The 14723-nt window shown below is 36.9% G+C and overlaps 1 long non-coding RNA gene across 3 annotated transcripts; it reads right to left on the reverse strand.

Moving 5' to 3' along the window:
• Nucleotides 1–755: 755 nt before the first annotated feature.
• LOC103155122 (uncharacterized) lies at nucleotides 756–4915 on the reverse strand. Of its 3 annotated transcripts, none has more exons than XR_001659379.1 (4): nucleotides 4019–4915; nucleotides 2166–2235; nucleotides 1093–1189; nucleotides 756–1007 (listed from the first exon to the last, which is right to left on the reverse strand). It is a non-coding gene; the product is annotated as an uncharacterized LOC103155122 (long non-coding RNA). The 3 variants fall into 3 exon arrangements; XR_001659378.1 differs by lacking the exon at nucleotides 4019–4915 and adding an exon at nucleotides 2330–2347; XR_001659377.1 differs by lacking the exon at nucleotides 4019–4915 and having other exon boundaries at nucleotides 2166–3158.
• Between the last annotated feature and the right edge of the window lie 9808 nt (nucleotides 4916–14723).

The following is a 14723-nucleotide window of genomic DNA, read 5'->3' on the forward strand; positions in this document are numbered from 1 at the left end:
GAGCACCCCTCTCTGCTTTTATCACAGCGAAGCCAGGTCGTCATCCACATAGAGGGGAACGACGCCCCCCGCTCTTCTCACAGTCGCGCTGTTTGGAAACAGAATTAGTCATCACAGCCTTCAGAAACCCTCACACTTGTTTTTTAACCAAATGTGAATATTTCAGGTCACAAGTCAGTTTTTGACCAAGTGTACCTGTGCACTGTAAAAAAAAAACGGCCTTAATTTACAGTAAAAAACTGGCAACCAAAACTGACAGTATTTTCCGTATTTTTAAAATGCTGTATTTTACCGTTTTTTTAAGAATACGGTAAAATTCTTGCAACCAAAACTGCCAGTATTTTACCGTATTTCCCAATATACAGTAAAATACCATATTTCCTAAAATATAGTAAAATAAAAAATTTAAATGTGGTTTTGCCGTAGTAAATATGGTCATACTGCTTGAGGCATAATATCTACATAAGTGAAAAACACGGCCAGACTGTATGATATATTGACATTTTATTGTAAAAAAAAAACAAACAAAAAAACTTTATGGTAAATTACCGGTCGCTGTTCTTAACAGAATGTTACCATAAAAATTACAGTACAACACACAAGGAAGTGTAACTTGTCAGCATTTCTATACAGAAAGTTATAAAGAAAATAAATACAAATTAAATAAAAATACAGATTACGAGTAATCAACTTAAAGAAACAATTGCTATTTAAGAATTCAGTTAAAAAAAGAACAGATTCTGTTTTCTGTCCAGTTTCCTCACGGTATTACTGAGATCTGGAAAACAAAACAAACAAACAAAACAAAAAAAAAAAGCATGCATCCATATAAGAGATAACCTATTGTAGAAGAAAAATCGGTGATAGAAGGATTCTTGTTCTGGGTTGAGAGTAACAAGTCACTGAGTTCAGACTTTGTTCAGGATGGTGTGCGTCATGGTTATGGTCTTCCCAGTCACAGGTTGAGATTGAGACTCACATGTTGTCAATCAGGTGTTTCCTCTCTGCTGGAAAACAAACAAAGCAAAAGTTAGAAAGATGCACTACATGAACATCATATAAATTCAGCATTCGCTTAAATGTTTGTTTCACCTTTGTTGACTTGCATATGGAGACTTCAACCAGGCGGTGTGATCATTTCTGACTGAAAAGTCAGTAGTTTGTTTGTTGTCGACAGGTGTGATCCTCTCTGCAAACCAGACAAAATACACAAACAAAAAACATAAGTAAAAATAAGACATGTTGTTTCAGGGAATTTTCTATCGTCATCCTTCCATCCTTTCTTTTGGGAGAAACATTTTTCTCTTTACAATTTTTTACTTTTTGATCAGTAATTCAGGATAGATGACACAAGAACAACAACTCAATGCAGAAAGTCAAACAGAAAAAATCCCCAAAAATTCAAAAACAAAGGGTTGATAAATTAAAAAGTGAACAGCCCTTATTTGGTGTGTATATCACCATCAGTTGTTTAGATTTGAGATTTATGACTTGTTATAATTCCATGTTCATGAGAAGTCATTTCCTCATGAAAACATGTTTGCGACAACCTCGGATCTCCATATCTCCATGGCAACCATTCAGTAGTGCTTCAGTGCTTCCTCATGCAACACGCCGCCCATTTATACAAAGCTCCGTCTTGGAGCAGCAGTTCCCTGCTGAGCGCCCACCCCACAGGGTACCCCTCCCCATCAGAGTAAATATAAGTTTGTCAAACCTGGGTCCATTACATGCATCTGACCTCCTAGGCCATGAGCTCAGTTATAAAATACCAGGCCTTGCCAGTAGGTGGCCCTTTACAAATGAAACTGAATTATAAACGCCAAATAACGTGGAAAACATTGCACAAATCAGGACATGAAATAAAGGTAAATGCAATTATTTCTATAGATGTTTTGATGGTGCCTGGAGCCATTTTTTCTGTGTTGTCTGGATTTCATTCCACAGATATGTTGCATTTTATGAATGAAATGTACATGTCGATCAAGGATTTTTTGTTTGGCAAGAGTGCCTTTGGTTATTTCTTCTTATTGCAAATGTATGTCCCCAACAGAGAGACCCCTTGTAACACGTTAAACAATCTTGTGTCCAAATTTCAATACACAACTAGACTTTAAAAGTTGCAAACATAACTGTTTTAGGCAATTTATGAAATAGATACTCACCATTTATCTGAGTCTTATGAAGGCCAATAAGTTGTCTTCAACCATTTATGTAAGTTACAATTCCTGCAAGCTAGCAGAAACAAAGCTGTAAATGTGTACACGCTTCATACAGGCAAACAAATAGTTTTAAGACAATTTATGCTATGTTAGTTTTTCTCAGTCACTTTTGGTGCATTTCTCAAGTCATTGTTGGCATTTACAAAACAGTAAGCACATTTCTCAAAACAATTTGTAGAAACAGCAAAAAATAGCATTTGTTTGCTTGCAAAATCCTTAGTTCAGCTCTCAAAATTCTGTCAGTTAACATATCAGTGACTCCAAATAATAAGTTATAGTTTCTCTATGTACAGATAAGACAGTCAAATTGATTAGTCATGGGAAGAGACTACAAAATTCACATTTACGCTTTTGCTGTAATTTATTGATGGACCATGGAGATTCAGAAAGGAAAAGACAAATGCAGAGAACAAAAAAAGGAGAAAAGAAACCATAGGACAATTTCCTCAAGGAAAACTGTACAGTGCTGTAGAAATTACATTACATTTTAATTTTCATCGTCATGCTGACAAAAGTTCCTCAGTGGGGTTAAGGAATAAACAGCAGGGTGGGAGAACCGTCATCAGCATCGTGTTGTGGGTCACAAACCATATCCTGATGTTGGACTGATGGAAACTGGCAGATGTCCTCAGCCTCTTCTGACTCTTCTTCTGCTTTCCTCCCAACTGTTTCCTCCTCAGCCTCACTCCTCTTCTTCTCTCTGGCTGTTCACTCTGTCCAGATACTTGTTCATCAGTTCTCAGAAATGTAACATTGTGTTGTGTTCTGACTATATAGACCATATTGTTGCCAACTGATGGTTCACAGATGCACCTTCAATCTGCTTCAGAAAACTGGTTGATTGTTGGTTGAGCTAATGGTTCATACACTGACCTGTTGGAGAAATCCAGGACTCACTTGGGAGCAATTTACCAATTCAGGACAGATTTAGAAAAAAAAAATCTAATATAAATTAATTAAATTATGATTGACATTATGACATCTTCAAGACTTATGCATGTTAAGACTTACACAATGAACTTATGCTCTTTTGGAAGTTGAGAATTCAACAGAGACATGTTCAACACATTTTGATCAACATGATTAAAACAAATTACAACGGGGGGGAAAGCAGAGAAGTGCACATAATCAATTACATGATGTGCAAAAGCAAAACCTGCAAAAGGAATGAGAAACTAATTTTTTGATGTGCAGAAGTGACACAGTAATTTGAAGATTGAACAGGTAGTTTTAAGAATTTAAATTCTGTTCTGAGAAATGCACCCAAACTGAGAAAAACTGTAATTTTTTTATACTTAAATGTCCTTATCTTAAAACCCTTCAACTGTCATGGACCCAGTGACTTTAGTGCAAGTATTTTGGGGGCGAGAGTCAAGAGGTCAAAGGAAAATATTAAATATTAGCTCTGATGCCAAGCTTTATACTTCCAAGTATTACCAAAGTATTGAAACAAAAGTTAACGTGTTCTTCACAGATTTAACTTGCATGCATGAACATTTCACACTGAAGTAATTCAAATTAATTACTGAACCAAACTTGAAAAAGTTGCTTCTGCCATTAACAATAACTTTAAGCACATGCAGTCTAAAGTAGACCAGAAATATAAATAAATCTATGCAGTCGTTCCTACAGAAACATTAATGGAAGTGTTGCGTCTGGGAAAATTAAATATTCCATACAGCAAAAATATCTAGCTGCAGTGCATGTATATAAACAGCAGGGCTCAGACATTACACATTTCTTTATCAGTTGGTTAAAGTTAACTAACTTCAGTTAAAACCGTGAAAGGGGCTCACCTGTGAAGCAGAGATGTGTTTCCTTCTCCTCCTCCTGAATGCACAAAAACAGCAGAAACTTGATTTCAAAGACAGGAGCAGCATCCTGACAAGGACCAGGCCTACTGGGCTCTCAGCACCCTGAACTAGCACCTGCTAGTTAGCAGCCTTAGCTAGCACCTGCTAGTTAGCAGCCTTAGCTAGCGCTAGCGAACTGTGTTGAGTTCAGAATACCACAGTATCCTGAGCCACGCTCAACTACAGGAACAGAGTTAAAAGAATCTTGCTGCTGATGCTGAAGGATCAAGCAGCAATACAAACTAGATAGTTTTTTGTTTACATGACAAATAACAGTCTCCTTTTACTGTAAACCATGCTATTTATCACAATAACAAAATGGAAAAACTCTCTAGATTATTCTCTACTAATAGCACAATAGTTAAAACCAAGTGTGGGATTTGTGAAACTTCAATGAAGGGCGACTTCACAATTTTTATGCTTTTGGATAACACTAGAATTGTTCTTTACTGAAGTTTAACAAATCAGATAAAGGTTTCACAAATCCCACACTTGGTTTTAAATATTCTGATATGTGTTGAGAATAATCTAGTCCAGATTTGAAGAGTCTAGGTGTTGTAGTTTTTTAGCTGGAGTAAATTAAAGATGGTGATGGTAGTGAAAAATTAAGTGGAATCGCCCTTTAGCCGTTTCCAAATTGGAAGCTGCAATTGGAAACCAACTTCAGCTTCATCCAAGCAGGAGGGGCTAACATACAGTTCTCTTAATGTATGATCGGCATAAAATTGATCCCAAATACATAATTTAATCAAATATTTTCATAAATGATGGTGGCGTTGGCTGTAGGAATTTGCTTTGCAATCGGTGGGTTGCCAGATTGATGCCTTATCTACTGTTAAGATTTCAGTTTGGTCTATTAAAGGCATTATTAAGAAAAAAAACAAAATGTCATTCAGTTCTTTGTAAAAATTACTTTTGCAGTCTTGTTTACGGTTTTACATTGTAGATATAAATATCAGCAAAATTTTTAATTTTGGCTGATTTGTTAAGTTTAGGGTAATTAACTGCTGGCAATATTACAATATTTTTCTATGAACTTTACAATTACTTATATTTTTACAATATATTTCTATATTTTCTACATTTCATGACTGTCAAAATTACTTAGGATATATGTTTATTGAGTTATGATACTTCCACGTATTTTTTACGGTAGTATAATGCTTTGGATATTAAAGTCAGTAACTGTTGGTATTTTACCATTTTTTACCATAGATTTACTGATTTTTTTTTTTTTTTTTNCATTTCACACTCAAAGTAATTCAAATGAATTATTGAACCAAACTTGAAAAAGTTGCTTCTGCCATTAACAATAACTTTAAGCACATGCAGTCTAAAGTAGACCAGAAATATAAATAAATCTATGCAGTCGTTCCTACAGAAACATTAATGGAAGTGTTGCGTCTGGGAAAATTAAATATTCCATACAGCAAAAATATCTAGCTGCAGTGCATGTATATAAACAGCAGGGCTCAGACATTACACATTTCTTTATCAGTTGGTTAAAGTATCTGCTAGTTAGCAGCCTTAGCTAGCGCACTGTGACTTTACTGTGTTGAGTTCAGAACACCACAGTATCCTGAGCCACACTCAACTACAGGAACAGAGTTAAAAGAATCTTGCTGCTGAAGGATCAAGCAGAAATACAAACTAGATAATTTGCCAGATTGATGCCTGATCTACTGTTGAGATTTCAGTTTGGTGTATTAAAGGCATTATTAAAAAAGAAACCAAAATGTCATTCAGTTCTTTGTAAAAATTACTTTTGCAGTCTTGTTTACGGTTTTACATTGTAGATATAAATATCAGCAAAATTTGTAATTTTGGCTGATTTGTTAAGTTTAGGGTGGCAATATTACAATATTTTTCTATGAACTTTACAGTTACTTATATTTTTACAATATATTTCTATATTTTCTACATTTCATGACTGTCAAAATTACTTAGGATATATATTTATTGAGTTATGATACTTCCATGTACTTTCTATGGTAACAAAATGTTTTGGATATTACGGTCAGTAGCCATTAGTAACTGTTAGTGTTTCACAATTTTCTACCGTAAATTTATGGATTTTTTTTGCATTGTTGACTTATGGTAGTTCCATGTATTTTCTACGGTAGCAAAATGTTTTTGGACATTACAGTCAAAAACTGTTGGTATTTTACCGTAAATTTATTGACTTTTTTTGCAGTTTTGACTTAAGGTAGTTCCATGTAATTTCTACGGTAATGAAATGTTTTTGGATATGACAGTCAAAAACTGTTGGTATTTTACTGTTTTTTACCGTAAATTTACTGACTTTTTTTTATAGTGTGGTACTTTCTGCTGCTCTTGAGAAACCTTTTGTAAACCAGACCTGAATGTTGAACAGTTGATTACTATAAAGAAGACTGGGTGCTATAGCTACACAGATGATACACAGATCTACATTATGGTCTCACCAGGTGACTCTGAACTCATACAAACACTGAACAGATGTTTAGAACAAATAAATGTGTGGATGTGTGGACAGTTATCTTTGGACCTAAAGAGGAACGGTCTAGTCAATGCACAGCTTCAGTTATTACAACTAGAAGCTATTACATCTAGATCAGTCCCGAAACCTGGGTGTAGTGATGGACTCTGACCTGAACCTCCAGAGCTACGTACAGATAGTTACAAAGTCGACCTTCTATCACCTGCAGAGCATTTCCAGGATTAGAGGACTAATGTCTCAGCGAGATCTAGAGAAACTCATCTTATTTGTATTGATTACTGCAACAATGTCTTCACAGGTCTGCCTAAAGAATCAATCCTCCAGCCACAGCTGATCCAGAACGCTGCTGCTGGTGTTCTGACTAAAACCAGTTAGATAGAGCACATGACTCCAGTTCTAAAGTCCTTACACTGGATCCATGTAGCTCAGAGAATAGACTTTAAAATACTGTTATTGGTAAATAAGTCACTGAATTGTTTAGCACCACAATACATTAAAGATCTGCTGTTGTCATATCAACCTTCCAGACCTCTCAGGTCTTCTGGTTCTGGTTCTGCTCTGCATCTCCAGAACCAGAACCACACATGGAGACACAGGATTCAGCTTCTATGCACCACAAATCTGGAACAAACTTCCAGAAAACAACTGAAACACTGAGTCCCTTTAAATCAAGACTAAAACCCCGATCAGTTTTGACCCATAATAACTGGAACACTGACCGACACATTTGATGGGTATTGATGATTTAAATGATGCCACTTGACAAACTATGATGTCTGTTAATTGGTTTTCACAATTGTTGATAGTATAATTAAATGTGTTTTTCATGATGTAACGCACTTTGAACTGAAATGCCAATCAAATAAACGATTGATCGACTGAACAGTTGAACAAATCGTAATCTTGTATTTAATTAGACAAAAGCAAACATTTGCATGTAGACTTTATATCTGCATTCTGTATTTATAGGGTAGTATCTATAATGTTGACTCATGAAGTCAGTGGAAACGTTTCTCCACATGCATCACTGGGTCCTGTCCCTCAGTACACACCAGGTGTGGTGTGTACTGAATTGTAACTATCTGTACGTAGCTCTGGAGGTTCAGGTCAGAGTCCATCACTACACCCAGGTTTTGGGACTGATCTAGATGTAATAACTTCTAGTTGTAATAACTGAAGCTGTGCATTGACTAGACCGTTCCTCTTTACGGTACACACCAGGTGTGGTGTGTACTGGTGAGTGAGTGAACAAAGTTTGTGTTTCTCAATGAAGAGCATTGGCATCTCACTTCTGTTAGCCAGACATCTGTCAGCCAAATGTTTGAGTGAGCATAGCAATGATCACGTAAAGATCAAGGCATCATCTTAAAGTACTGTCATATGAGAACAGAAACATTGAAAATACTAAGACAGAATTTTGCACAAAGAAGTTTGTGTTTAGTGTATTGTTGTACTGCTTCCTTTCTCCCTGTATATGGATGTTATATAGATTACGGGACATCTTCTAATGTAGGATGCAGAGCTCAACGGAAGGGTATAGATTCATATTTAAACGATAATATTGTTGTTTTGAGACCATTTTCAAATGATATAATGTTAATGTCAAATTAATGCAAGAACACATTCTCAAAGATCAATAAACCTTAAATCCAAATGAACTGAACTTTTATCACTGAAACTGGAAGACATTTTAAATATCCAAAATAAATTAACAAAACAACAGAAATGACAAATAAAATTAATTATGAAGTCACTGAAAACAAAATTAAGAAAAGGACTACTTGAGACCAAGGCATCAGACTGTTTTTGATCCAGTTTTTGGTAGAAAAAAAGAAAGAAAAGTGAAAAACGATAAATTATGCAAATGGAAATGATTGAGTTTGTTTTAATTTATCATGTGATTAATTGATTTATTGATTATTGTGACAGGCCTACTCACAGGACATTTAAAGAACTGAGTACAATTAAAATAAGCAAAAATATCCAGGCAGAAATTTGAAACTTGAGTCTTAAAGAGTTAAGAGAATTTATTTAGAAAATGTCAAATTTTGCAACTATATGGTGAATGGAAATGCAGCCAAAGTTTCACAAGGTTTACCAAGGTAAGAAATGACTCTAATAAAATAACCAAACACAGTTTCACAGGGACTCATAAAAGCTACTATCCTAAAATGATAATTTATGGTATAATTCTATCATTCAGCTTAATTTTCACAAAAACAGTCACAGAATCAAAGAGAGTTTCTGTTAATTTTAGCCCTCATAAACTATTTAAAGTGATTACAGTCTGAGGCTGCTTTAGAGCGAGTCCAATCTGAGCCCCACCACTGGCCAAGGAGCTCTCAGTGAGGAGCAGCTTAACAGATCAGATGAAAGGAAGGAATCATGGAAGCTTCAACCAGCAGAGAGCAAGGAGAGCATCTGCTCAAAGGCCACCTCCCCATGCCCGGCTCACCATCTCCAGAAGAAGTCGGGCATGGAGCCTCCATCTCCCCAGCTCCTCGCTAATTCCAGTGCCCCCGCCACACGCGGGCTAATTAAGGCCATGCATTTATTTATGACTGAGCTCATTAAACAGGGAAAAAGATGGTCGCCGCTCTGAAAACACATTAGTCCCGGAGGAAACTGCCTGTGAAGTCGCACTCCTCGGGGCTGTTTCAGGTCACAGACTCTGAATCTTTGTGACATATGAAGAAACGGCGAGATGTAATGCCTTTTAAAAGAAAGAGGAATTAAAAAAAAAAAAAATCAGTTCGGAGGCAAAAAAAAAGGGAAAAAACCGAGGGGGGAGTGATGGATTCTTGGGGGTATATTTGAAACTGCTTGAACTGGTCCCATAATTACATCTATAGGTCAGCGACCGGGTGGTGTGGGTGGAGGGGAGGGGGGGAAACTCCTCTCCCAGGTTTTTGCTTTGCTTTTCTTTTGTCCTCTGGTGTTTGTGAAAACTGTTTGGTTCCCAAGGCGTTTCTTCTAATTCACAATGACAACTGCTGCAGAAAGACAGGAGCAGAGTCATTAGCAGAAATAACTACTCAGATGAACACAAAGTGTCCTCGCCCTTAAGCCCCCTGCCCCCCACCTCCACCTCCACCCTCTTCTTTTTATATTACTACGGTATTTAAGTTCATTTCAGACTGAGTCGGCGCAGAGCCGTGAAGTAAAAGGCAGGGGATATCCCTCAGGTGTGTTTTGTCTCCCTGGAGTGCTTCCTTTTCTCACTGTGTGTGTGTATCTGTGTGTAAAGGGCATAGAAGTAGAGATCTTAGGCAGATCCTTCCCCCTCTCTCGTAATTGCAAAGATAATGCCAAATCACACAGTCCTTTGCTGAGCCAACTGGCATCTTGATTTAGTGCTTTTTAATAGCTTGAACTCCGAAGACACCGAGAAATTACTTTTTTTTTCTCTTCTTGAACTTTTGAGCTGTTGACGGAAAAAGTTAAGATGGCGGGCGTTTTTGCCGTTGCTAGCATCCGTAGCTCCCGATGAGTTTGGATCTAGAATGTTAGGCTACGGTAGCGATAACAGACATTATCAAGATCTGGCACATGAATTCTGGGTAAATATTGACTTTTATTGCTAAAAACTATTTAATTTACTTTTGTTTTTGAACATTAGCATTAGCATTTTGGTTGTTTTAATTATAACAAAGCCTATAAGCAACATTAATAAGGTATACACCCAGACTCTGGTGTATAGCTTATTATCTGGTGTATACCTTTGAATTTTCTCCAAAAATTTAAATTGATTGAATTTTTGGAGAAATTACAAAACAAAATGTTTCATTTCTTTTTATTTAAGGTCTATTTTTCAAAATTAGCATTAGCATTTTGGTCATTTTCAATATATTAAAGTTAAATAATCGATATTAATAAGGTCTATACCCAAATTCTAGGCAAATATTGATTGACTTCTTGGAGAAATTCCTAAAAAATGTTTCTTGACCTTTTATTTATGGTTTGTTTTTCAAAATTAGCATTAGCATATTGGTCACTGTGAATGTAACAAAGCCAATAAACCTAACAAACATTTGCTTGGGTCAGTTCTATATATCTCCTTTGAATTGGAATCAGACAGGATCAGAAAAGTTTTAACAGTTATGCTGATGATACTCTGATCTAATTAATCCTAATGAATTCAATCAGTTAGGTAGATTACAGGCATGTCCTCAAGACAAAAAACCTGGAAAAAAAAACTTTTCAGCTTTCTGACAAATCAGATTTTGTCATCTTTGGATCTCTGAAAAAGAAACTGCTTAAACTTGATCGGGATAGTACCGGTATACATAGCCTCCGAACATGTCATTTCAGTCCTATATTAAACAAGTTTAATGTTTCATCTTGTGATTATTGCCAAAATTAGAAATATGCTGTCCAGGAGTGATGCCAAAAAACTACTTCGTCCACTTGTTACTTCAAGGCTGAACTGCTGAAATTCTTTACTATCAGGAAGTCCACAAAATCCAGCTAAAAGTTGAAACGCTGCAGTAATCAAGTTCTGATGAAACTGAAAAAGAGGAATCATATTTCTTCTGCTTCATCAAACATTAGCTGAAATCAACAGCAAACAAGTAAAACGATCTCAAAGATTCTCACTTTTTAGCTCTTAAAATGTTTCAGCTTTGCAGCATTTTGAATGTTGTTCAGTCTACTGTAGAATGAGAAGTTTTAATATAGATGTGTTTTAATATAGAACACTAATGCTGAAAGCACATTAGAGATATTATTTGGCAACTTACACTGTAAAAACACAAAATATTACCAAGTAATTTTGGTCTGGTTTCTTAGTTCATTTGAAATAAGACAAAACTAATCCATAAGTAACTTTTCAGCAAGATATAGGAGCTTGTTTTGAGTCAGCAAATCCTTAACATTGATTTAAAAAGATACTGGTTCCGTCAAATAATTTTAGTTATAACAAGACATTGTATAAATGAAATAATCTGCCAATGGAACTAATACTTTTTAAAATCAATATTATGGAACTATTGACTCAAAAAAAAAAAAAAACTTGTATTGCTGAAAAGTCTTGTAAGTCATTTTGTTTTACTACAAGTGTACTAAGATGTTTGCTCTAGAAACTAGAACAAAACTGCAAAAACACAACATACATTTATTTATAATTATTGACCAGGCATCCACTGATTGGTGCCACGTCTGATCAGTTTGTTTTTTTCTTTCCTGGACTTGTGCAGACGGTGGTGGTTGACAGATAAGCGCGGCGGCGTGTTTGCGATGCGGCAGACATGGAGGGGCTCAAATCAATCCGCAGGATACCCACTCAGCGCTTCGTTTCAGGACGGCTGATAAACAACAGCATTTGGTGACCTTTCGCTGTTCTTATGGGGGATTTAACCCCCTGCTCAGAGCTGCACCATGCTGCTGGCTCCAGCAGACACCAGCACAATGAAACGCCACAACTCAGATGTGGTGCAGGATGCCTGCACCAAAAGAAGAAAAGGAAAAAAAAAATGTCTGACAGCATTTTGGTTTGTTCCTCCGGAATCACGGTTAGTGTGAGGAGTGACTGCTGTGCGTGTGTGTGTGTGTGAGGCAAAAGGAGGCGTCGAACTCTTCACACTCTGGAGGGCCGTGTGTGTAAGATGCTTTCAGCAGCAAGCAGGAACTAGTTGTGCACTTACTGGGAGAGGAAGCTCTGAGTGTTTGGAGTACTCAGCCCACTTAATGCATTATTATTGAAACTACATTCTTGGGAGGAATGGAGGGGGGGATGTAGTACTTTGCAGGAGCCAAACCAGACAAGAAGAAGAAGAAGAAGAAGAAGAAGAAGAAGAAGAAGAAGATTTTTTGATTTTTAACAATACATTTATTTACAATTCATGAAGCGCACAAAATACAATTTAAAACACAAGGAATCACATCAGGACAAGTTTTTTTTTTTTTTTTNTAAAACGTGACAAACTAACACAAAATTACAATTAAACAAGTAACACAAACACCCAGTGAATAAACAGTAAGAAAAAAAGATAGAAAAGATATACAATCGTTCGCTCTTTTACTCTTCTCCCGCTCTTCCGCACACACCCTCCTCTCACAAGAAGAAGAAGAAGAAGAAGAAAGGAGCTGTGTCTGTGGGTGAATGTTTGCAATTTTCTCTTGTGAATGCAGATATTTTATTTATTTATTTATTTTTTTGCTTTGGAAATTGATTCTTTTAATTCATCCGACGGCAGAGAACCAAAATACCCCTGGAAGATTTAGATGTAAAATAATTTTCATTCAAGCAAAATGATGGCTTTTGGTAGGAAACTCTCAAAAGATAGAAGACTGTGAAAAAGTGCTAATTTTCTTTCACTTGAAACTTGAAAAACAAACAAAAAATTGGTTTTAAAAAAAGTATATATATATATATGTGTGTGTGTGTGTGTGTGCGTGTGTATGTGTATGTGTGTGTGGCGGGAAAATACATAATACTGCTGTTTCTGAAGCTCCTTCTCCACAGGAGATTAAAGGATTTCTCAAACATAAATGAATCAAAGCATCACTCCAGGTTTGTTTTTGATTAAATTAGAACATTATTACATGATGTAATGTAACAAAAAAAAGTGTCAATTTTATGTACTACTGTCCCTTTAAATACCACCTGTCCTTTTCCTTCCGCTTCACCGTTACGTGTGACCTTGTGTCGGTCCACCACGTAAAGTCCCAACAAAGTCTGCGGTTGCAAAGCTGACAAAATGTGTCAGAGCTTAATACTTGAGCGAGGCGCTGCGTGGAAATGCGGTCGTACCGGTTCCTCTGGATGAAAGCGCAGCCACCCAGGTAAAGTTTCCACTCAGACTAAATGCGGCTTCGAGAAGACAAGAGTCCTGTGGGCACGAGGTGCTCCGTTTCCCTCGCTCCATTATGAGTGCATTTACGCTCTGAAGGACATCGGAGTGTAAAGCGAGCCTCTTCTGGTTAGCAAAAAGCAACACTTTAACTGGGAGGCTCGCGCCAGAGTTCACAGCATACATAACAGACAGGATAGTGTTACCTGCCACCATGGGCCAAACACGACTGCCAATAATTGCCTTACCAATATTTGCATGTCCCTCTTAGTGTTATTGAACACCCCGCTAAGTAACTGAGTACCGCGGCTCCGGCACTATTTTAAGTTGTTTGCTGATTCCATGGTGGGCTGAAACAAGACAATTATGAAGCCCATTTCCCTCCATTATGGCGTTTTAAGGGGCCTCAGCTTTCATTGAAAGCTTAGATCCTGGCATGCGTTGTATAAATAGTCTCGCTGGAAATGGAAGGCAACTTTTGTGGAAATGGCATTTTCTAAAATAAATGATGCACACAAAGAGATTTGCCAAGTATTGCCGAGGACTACTGATAGGAGTAAATATGGTTGAACCCCTTATTTTTTACCTTTAATAGAAAAACTTTAGACAATGCAGTGCCTTTCCCCCAATACCAGCTGAAGATGGTATTGTCATGGATGGAAATAGAGAAATGTTGGAAATATGGAAATAAATGTGTGTCGCCACCAGGATATGAAAATTTGGAAGAAGTTTGACTTGTAAACGTCATAATCTGTAGTTGTTCGGACTCTTAGGCCTGGACCACATTTAGCCGGATATTAAAAACAAATACATTTTTATACGTTCCAGACTTTCATACACACCAGTGGTCCCCAACCTTTTTATTACCGCGGACCGGTCAAGACTTGGAAATTTTATTGTGGCCCGGGTGGTGGGGGTTGGGGGATGAACAGTCAGATAAGGCTTCTGCATGTTGGTGTTCCCGTTAAAGCCTGAATATACCCAATTTGGGTTGTCTTGGCCCTTTTATCGCAACCTGTGTGGTTTACCGTGACTGGGAACGAGAATACAACCTGCTGAATGTGACAGGTAGCCAATCAGAAAGCGCGGTGACGTAAGAACAGAGGGAAATCCCAAACAGCTGACGTATCACGCAACCAAGAGTCCGGTGGATATGGAAATGTTTATTATTATATGTAAAGGTCATTATTATATGTTTATTATGTTTATTCAGTTAAAAATGTTAACTATGAAAAAACATATTCACCTCCAAATCATAGTGCAGCAAATAGAGCGGCTGCTCTTTTATCTCTTAAAATGAGTCAACAAACTATCACTATTGCTTCTACATCGTCATCCGTGTTTGGTTATTCTAAATTTCCATATGCTATGTTGGGGG

This window comes from Poecilia formosa, unplaced genomic scaffold (assembly GCF_000485575.1).
Source record: "Poecilia formosa unplaced genomic scaffold, Poecilia_formosa-5.1.2 Scaffold413, whole genome shotgun sequence".
Taxonomy (NCBI): domain Eukaryota; kingdom Metazoa; phylum Chordata; class Actinopteri; order Cyprinodontiformes; family Poeciliidae; genus Poecilia; species Poecilia formosa.